Source organism: Trachypithecus francoisi, unplaced genomic scaffold, assembly GCF_009764315.1.
Source record: "Trachypithecus francoisi isolate TF-2019V2 unplaced genomic scaffold, Tfra_2.0 Lachesis_group20, whole genome shotgun sequence".
Taxonomy (NCBI): Eukaryota; Metazoa; Chordata; class Mammalia; order Primates; family Cercopithecidae; genus Trachypithecus; species Trachypithecus francoisi.
Genome location: NW_022681466.1, coordinates 27,688,089 through 27,695,817, shown reverse-complemented (window position 1 = coordinate 27,695,817; position 7,729 = coordinate 27,688,089).

The window sequence follows — 7,729 nt, the reverse complement described above, 5'->3', positions numbered from 1 at the left end:
TTTTCTGCAAACTAGCTGAAATTAAAAGATTGTTCATCACTTACAGGCACTTATACACTCCTAGGTATCACATGTGATATAGTTTATTTTTATATGGACCCTTTTCAATAAAGATGTTAAGTAGCCTTAAAGAAAGATGACAGATTTTTAATGTTTTTAATGTTCTCATTGGAGAACATTATCTTATGGAGGTTTTTTGTGTGTTTTTCTGTTTTGTTTTGTTTTAAGGCATGGGAAAAGTGTGCACTTTGCCAGATTAGGATGCTGGAGTTCCTACATAACTGGAACACTGCTCTCTGTGTTGGAAAATATCAGTGTGAAAAATGAGATCAAAATGCTTTTGGTTTCAGAAAACATAAATGAGCAAACAGCTGTAAAATCTTAGGACTGCATGAGAAACCAATTTGAAATTGAAAAACAGAGAGGACATCCATTATTCAAATTGTTATCACTAGACAAGTATAAAATTTATTTGATGTAAACATAATTTCTGAAAGGTAGCTAAGAATTTCTCTCTTTAAATAAAAAATGAAATTCTATCCCAAGAGCTTTTGCATACAGCAGTCTAATATTAAAGCATTATCTGTGCATTCCAAGTCTTCGATATCAGTTGATATGATGAAAATGAATATAAAGATATTTTTTCCTGGCAAGACTATATTTAATAGTGATTTTATGCATAAGATTTCTACTGACAATAATGGAGGTTCTGATTCAAAGCAACAAATTCCCAACACCTGAGATATTCTGAAAGTAACTTTGTTCTTTGCTGAAAGAGCTTAAATAAAATATTTAATTAATACATAATTTAATACTCTTCACCAAGCTATTGATGCAGCATTCAAAAGAATCTGAAACATTAAAAAAGGGAGGAAAAAGAGGAAAGAAATCTAGTGTCAAGCCAAATAATAAAGTTGAGATAAGGCATGGAGGTTCATGAGTATAAGGGGCAAAAGTTGATGAGGAAATTAACCCAGAAACCTATGTGTTAAATGACAGACCATTTTCTTCAAAAAAAGAAATCACAATTCAACTGGTAAAACTTATTTAGCAGGAAAAAAAATCTAATAATTTAAACTCTGTGGAAATTTTTCCAAGGTCATACAATAAATGAGAAAACAATCATTCAAGAAAATCTATTAAATCTCAGTAAGAACAATGATAATCTGTGTCATTCAAGACATGAACCACTCACTTCTCCCTAAACCATGGGTAGGTGTTATGGAAACTGTAGCCTGGATGCTCTACTCTAGCAAGATACAGCCAAGAAAAGAGATTCCTTTACCCCCTCTCCCAGATTCCAGTCTAAGGCTATGGTTTCACTCTGAGAGGACATGACTGACACGAGCATTTTTCAACCCCCATCCCCATCTGCAGAAGCTCCACTCCAGGCAGGTGCAGCAAAAGGACCAAGGACAACAGGCAAATAATACTGGGATCCTGTTTGTCCCAGCCCCTGCTTGCTTGTGAAACAGGAGAGTTCCTTGATCTCCCTTCCAGGATATGGAACATGGGTGTGGTTTACCTGTTCAGTCAGTTGCCACCACTGCCCAAACCCCTGAGGGGAGGGAGAGTATGCAGAGGGACAGGTGTATGAGCCCAAGTGGGTGTGCGTTTCAGTGTGTCCTTAGCCCTGCTTTTCACATACAGCTTAAGTGTTAACCAGTTCAGTGGACTCTTTGCCTTTCTGCAAGGGCAGAGGGCCAGTGTGACAGCTTTCTGTATCTCAAGCTCTTGTCCAGCTTTCTGTATCTCAAGCTCTTGTCCAGCCTCCCTGAAGAATCAAGTCACACAGGGACTCAAAGGATGAATGCAGAGGTTTTATTCAGTAGTGGAGGTGGCGCTCGGAAGGATGGATGGGAAACCAGAATGGGGGAAGGAGTGGGAATGTTAGAGGCATGTGAACCAGAGCAACTCCATCTTAAATAGAAGCTGGGTTAAATGAGGCTGAAACCTACTGGGCTGCATTCCTGGACAGTTAAGGCATTCTAAGTCACAGGATGAGATAGGAGGAGGTCAGCACAAAACACAGGTCATAAAGACCTTGCTGATAAAACAGTTTGCAGTAAAGGAGCAGGCCAAAATCTACCAAAACCAAGATGGCCACGAGAGTGACCTCTACTCATCCTTACTACTACACTCCCACCAGCATCAGGACAATTTACGAATACCATGGCAATGTTAGGAAATTACCTTATATGGTCTAAAGAGGGGAGGCATGAATAATCTACCCCTTATTTAGCATATCACCAAGAAATAACCATAAAAATGGGCAACCAGCAGCTCTCGGGGCTGCTCTATCTATGGAATAGCCATTCTCCTATTGATTTACTTTCTTAATAAACTTGCTTTCACCTTGTACTGTGGACTTGCCCTGAATTCTTTCTTGCACAAGATCCAAGAACCCTCTCTAGGGGTCTAAATCAGGACACCTTTCCTGTAACATATTTCTGGTGACCACAGAAGGGACTATAGTGCAAAAACCCTCACCCGACGGCTACCTTTGGATAAGTGCTGGAGTCCTGTAACAGGAAGATGATCTCCCCATGGAGCCTGGCCATCCAGGTCCCAAACTCCTCTCCAATTGCCCCCAGCCAAACTCCTCTCTGAGTTCAGACATTTCTCCTCTTCTCTTTATTGGCTGCATCATTCACCATTCATCTGTTTTTCTTGTCTCCTTCTCTGATCACCTGCTTCTGGAGCCCGTGTTTTGGTGTTTCTATGGGTACAGGATAGGGGTCATGGCAAAAGGTAACATTTTGAGTGTGAAAACAGAAAAGCCTGTTCCCACTTAGGGCCATAGGTCCAGGCTTGCCAAGCAACCATCCTTTTCTACCTAGTGTTTCCCTGTTGCATGTCCATATCATGTGTAGGGCTGAGGTTCTGTGCCAGAATGGAACCCAGTCACCCAATAGTACCCATTAAAAAGTAAGGTCATCACTACAGGGAAAGCAGATTCCCACTTCTAGTTCTGAAGTGATATGAGACTTCTCAAAGAACAAGGCAATTCATAAAAGACAGAATTCCACAACTAAATCTGAAGGCACTGACTTTATTTGGAAAGATTATGGAGAAACGTATGTCTAACGGTGATATCAAAAATAAGACAGACCTTGTTTGAGAGCATTTAAGAAGAGACCAGTAGCTCTCTAAGTAAAATGCTACAGCAACAGAAGTTCAATATGGAGATCCAGGGAAAGTTCCAGCCAACAATAGCCCTTGAAGATCACAGTCAACTCTGGGTGTCAGGAGGGCTGTGCACATACACTAGGGTCCATCTACTCAGGATCAGTGAGAGTAAGATACAGAGAAAACTGGAAAGCATTCCCCAAAACCTACACAGACTCATCAACAAAGGGTGGAAGTCTCATGGCCACAACCTCTTATTAAACATTGACTGAACAATAGACTACACTGACCCAGAGGTAACTGTGATGAAGTTAGACTTAATGATAAGGTCACTAGCAGTCTGGAAATCTGTGTGCATGGTCAAGGGTCTACGTTATCAGGATATATCAGATAAATATCCTCAAAGCTACCTGTCCCTGGTTGAACATGCTGCAAAAAATCATAAACTCACTGAACTTTGATGGCAGCCTTTAAGCTGTAAAAGGAAAATAATTCTTGGGACCCCAAAACCACTAAGCTAAAAGGAAAGTCAAGCTGAGAACTCCTTAGGGCAAATCTGCCTCCCATTCTATTCAAAGTCATCCATCTGAGGCTCACCTGATACAAATGCATATCTGATTGTTTCCTCTCTCCTATTGTTTATGTAAAAATGCAGATTCACTGAGCCAGACTACATTGTGTATTCAGAAGGAAGGCTGATCAAGGACTCAAAAGAATGCAACCTTTTGTCTCTTATCTACTTCTAACCTGGAAGCCCCTTCTTCAGTTGTCCCACCTTACCAGACTGAACCAACACATGTCTTATGCATACAGACTGATGTCTCCCTAAAATGTATAAAAGTAAACTGTACCCTCGACTCTCTCGAGCACATGTCTCAAGACTTCCTGAGGCTACATCATGGGTGTGTCCTTAACCTTGTCAAAATAAACTTTCTAAATTAACTAAGAACTGTCTCAGATAGTTGGGGTGCACACAAATATGACATATCCAATAAGAAAGAGCAAAAATGTAAGTAAATAAGAGAGCAGAGAAACAACATTTGACCAATAACTGGCTTATATTTACACAAAGATAAACACTAGGTAGCCAGGATGAAACAGAAAATCAAGGTGAAAAAATATGAGTAGTGACATCAGAGACTGCATACTGTGGAATAAGTTAAACCAAGTCACTAAACAAACAAAAATTAACTAAGAAAAAAACAACAAGAACTGCCCCTGGGTTGGGGGTTGTTGCTCTCATAAGTTGCTACAATGTATGATCTAAAATGTCCAGTTTTTAACAACAATAATAAATATGAGACCTGCAAAGAAACAGGAAACTATAACATATGCAGGGTCAAATTTAGGCAATAGAAACTGCCATTTAAGAGTTCTAGAGGGTAGACTTAAAGATTTCAAAGACTTAAAGATTTAAAAAAATAGCCATATATATAAATATCCATATATATGAAGAACTAAAGAAAACCATGCTGAAAGAATTATGGGTAGGCCTAATGACAGTATCTCATTAAATACTGAATATCAACAAAGAGATAAAAATTATACTAAAGACCAAGTGAAAATTCTGTAAATTAAAAGTACAATAAGCAGAATGAGAAATTGACTGGAAAATTGTACTGTGTACTTGAGCGGACAAAGGGAAAAATCAGTGAACTTGAAGCTAGATCAATAGATGTTCTGGAATCTGAAAAACACAAAGAAAAATGAAGAACAAACATAGCCTCAGAGAAATATGAGACACCAGTAAGCATTTCAACATATGTGTAATGGGTACAAGAACGAGAGAAGAGAAAGAAACAGAAACAATATTCTAATAAGTCATGACTCAAAGCATTTTAAATTTAATGAAAAATAGTAACATGCATATTCAAAAGCACAGTGAACTCTAATTCTCATAAATAAAAAGAGGTTCACACCCAGCCGCATCAGAATCAAAACATGGAAAGCCATGATAAATTCAAAATATTGAAAGCAGTAAGGCAAAAATGATTTGTTACATTCAAGGGAACTCCAATAAGATTGATAGCTGGCTTCATATCAAAAACAATAGTAGCTAAAAAGTAGTGTAATTTACATATTCAAAGTGCAGTTAGCAAAAACAGACAAAAACTATTAAACAATAGTATTATATTGAGCAAAACATTTTTTTAAAAAGGTAAATTTTAAATCCCCAGATTTTAAACAAACAAACATGCAACAATCGAGAAGTCCTATTGCTAGCAGAAATGCCTCATAAAAAGTACAAAACATTTCTTCAGGATAAAAGTAATTCAAATTTTCATGGAAAACAGAGTTCCAATAAACATAAATATGTAACTAATTACAAAACATAGTATAATTCCATATTTCCTAAAAAACAATTGCATAAAAGACACATATAATCTTCATATATGGGTGTATATATAAGATATAGAGCTACATTCTTATAAGTGTATCTCATTGTGATTATAATTTGAATTTTGCTTATAACTATTGATGAACACCATTCAAGTGTTTATTTTTCCTCTTTGATGTCTCCTTTTGCCTTTTTACTATTTTCAAATTGGATTATTTGTCTAATTTTTACTGTTGAGGTTTAAATAGTCTTAAGTTAGTCTAGATGCTGGTCCTTTATTGAACATGTGGCTTGCAAATATCTATAAGCTTTATATGTATTTGTCTGGAGTTTCATTTTTTTTTGTACTGTCCTTCTCTGATTTGAATTAGGGTAAAATTAGATTCACAAAATGAATTAGGAAGTGAAAATTTTTCTATATTCACAAAAAAATATGTAGTATTGGTCTAAATTACTTCTTAAACATTTGGTAAAATTATCCAGCAAAATATGTGGGCTTGAAGATTTTTGTGGGTAGAAAACTCTTTAATAAAATTTAATTTTCTTATAGGAAAATTCCTATTTCAGTTACATGCATTATTTGACTTCCTTGAGACTTTCTCTTTGAACCAGCAATTATTTAAAAGTATGCAGTTTCATTCCTAAGTATATAGAGATTTCCCTTTTATCTTTATAAGACTGATTTCTCATGAGCAGATAAACACTGTATAATTTAATTTTTAAAACATTTGCTGAGGTTTGTTTTATGTCACAGACTATAATCTATCTTCATATAGACGAGCACATACATTTCTATGCTGCTGTTGGTTGGAGTGTTTCATAAATGTCAATTTGACACTGTAGGTTAATGGACTGTTAAGATCTTCTGATCTTATGACTAGTTATTCTGTCAATGGTTAATAGAGAGGTGTTGAGGTTTCCATATTCAAGTTTGAATTTGATTATATTGAAGCAGAAGATGCAAGAAGAAAAACAGACTTTCTTTCCTTTGGTATGAGCAGCTTCCCCTTGAATATTTCCCCCCTCCATATGATTGTACCCTGCTCTTTAAGTCTTTATGTGTTTATAGATCCCTATTTTCTGTAACTAGTGTCTGTAAGTCTCTGTTTTTCATCTGAGTAGCACTGTGGAGGTCATGAGACATGCTTAAGCAAGCTTAGATTGCAGCCACCTGGGCACCATAGTGAATCACATGAGATCAGAATGTGCAGGCATATTGAGCAAGCCTAGATAACAGCCACCTGGCCCACACAGCAGGAGTCACATGTAAGCCTGAGTTATGAGCCTGTCACTGATGGAAAAAACTGCCTTTGTTCTGCTTCTGTAAACCTGTGCCACTGTGCCACTGTGTTTCACACCACAGATGCCTGTATAAAAATCAAGCCTTGTCATTGTTTGGGGCTCAGTCTTTTGTATATGAATCTGCTGAGCCGGTGCACCTAAATAAAATCCTCCTGTTCCACCTATTGGTCTCTCTGGTCTCCTGATTCCCACAACAATATAAGCTTTTGCTTTACATATTTGAATCTCTTGTTTGGTAAACATACCTTTAGAATTGTACCTCTTCTTTGCAGGTTGACCATTTTACCATTATAAAGTGTTCCTCCATTATTATTATACCAACTATAATGTCTATCTTATCTGATATTAATATAATCATTTTTACTTTCCTTTGACTAATGTTTTCATGTTATAATTTTCTCCATAATTGTACTTCAAACTGACCAACATCATCATATTTGAAGTGAATCTCTTCTAGACAGAATATCATTGTGTCACATTTTAAAATTCACTCTGCCAGTCCTTGTCTTTTAATTGTCACGTTTATTCCCTTTACATTTAATATACTTATTGATCTCTTAGGACTTACGTATGCCATCTAAGTTTTTTTTTTTAATTTCCAATTTCTGTTTCTCTTCTTCATTTCTGTCTCTCTGTTGGCTACTTGAACTCTCTTTAGATATCTATTTTAATTTTTCCATAGTGTTTTTTATGCAGCTATAACCACCCAATGCATTCACCTTGCCTGGTGCCTGGACAGAGCCAATTAATAATTTTATTTATTTATTTATTTGTTTGTTTATATATTTATTTTTGAGATAGAGTCTTGCTCTGTCGCCCAGGCTGGAGTGCAATGGCTGGTCTCAGCTCACTGCAACCTCTACCTCTTGGATTCAAGTGATTCTCCTGCCCTAGCCTCCAGAATAGCTAGGATTAGAGGTATCCATCACCATGTTCACTAATTTTTGTATTTTTATTAGA